Source organism: Aplysia californica, unplaced genomic scaffold (genome assembly GCF_000002075.1).
Source record: "Aplysia californica isolate F4 #8 unplaced genomic scaffold, AplCal3.0 scaffold00430, whole genome shotgun sequence".
Classification (NCBI taxonomy): domain Eukaryota; kingdom Metazoa; phylum Mollusca; class Gastropoda; order Aplysiida; family Aplysiidae; genus Aplysia; species Aplysia californica.
The window spans coordinates 131,864-132,421 of NW_004797700.1; positions in this window are offsets into that span (position 1 = coordinate 131,864).

Consider the following 558-nt stretch of genomic DNA (forward strand, 5'->3'; position numbering starts at 1 on the left):
AGGTGGAGCAGCAGCAGTGGTGATAATAAATGATGAACCACCACGAACAGAAATTATTAAAACTAAAGGTGCATTCCTTACATCATCTTATGACGAGGAATGCCAGGCAATGATGTCTGCTGCACAATGGATTGCCGACAATTGCCACAGTAGGACCAATGTGCTTATCTTGACTGACGAAAGTCAGTCCCTCTGCAAGGGACTGCTGGGCAACAGCTCGGACATGAATGATTTGCGCCGCATGTTCAGTGAAGCCAGAGCCACAATAAAAAGTCAGTGGATTCCAAGCCATGTTGGATTAGAAGGAAATGAAGCAGCAGACGAAGCTGCTAATGAAGCCAGAGAGATCGAAGGAGACAGACGACCAACAACATACAGAGGAGTCTTTCCTATATTCAAGAGAGAAATCACAGACCCACCATGGAGAACTAAGTACCAGCACCTGGAAGATGTGTATTCTGGGTACTCCTGTAAGCGGGGACAAAAATATAGCACATGTCGCTGGGACCAGGTTGAGCTAGCGAGACTGCGGTCGGACCATCATTGGAGTTTAAGATG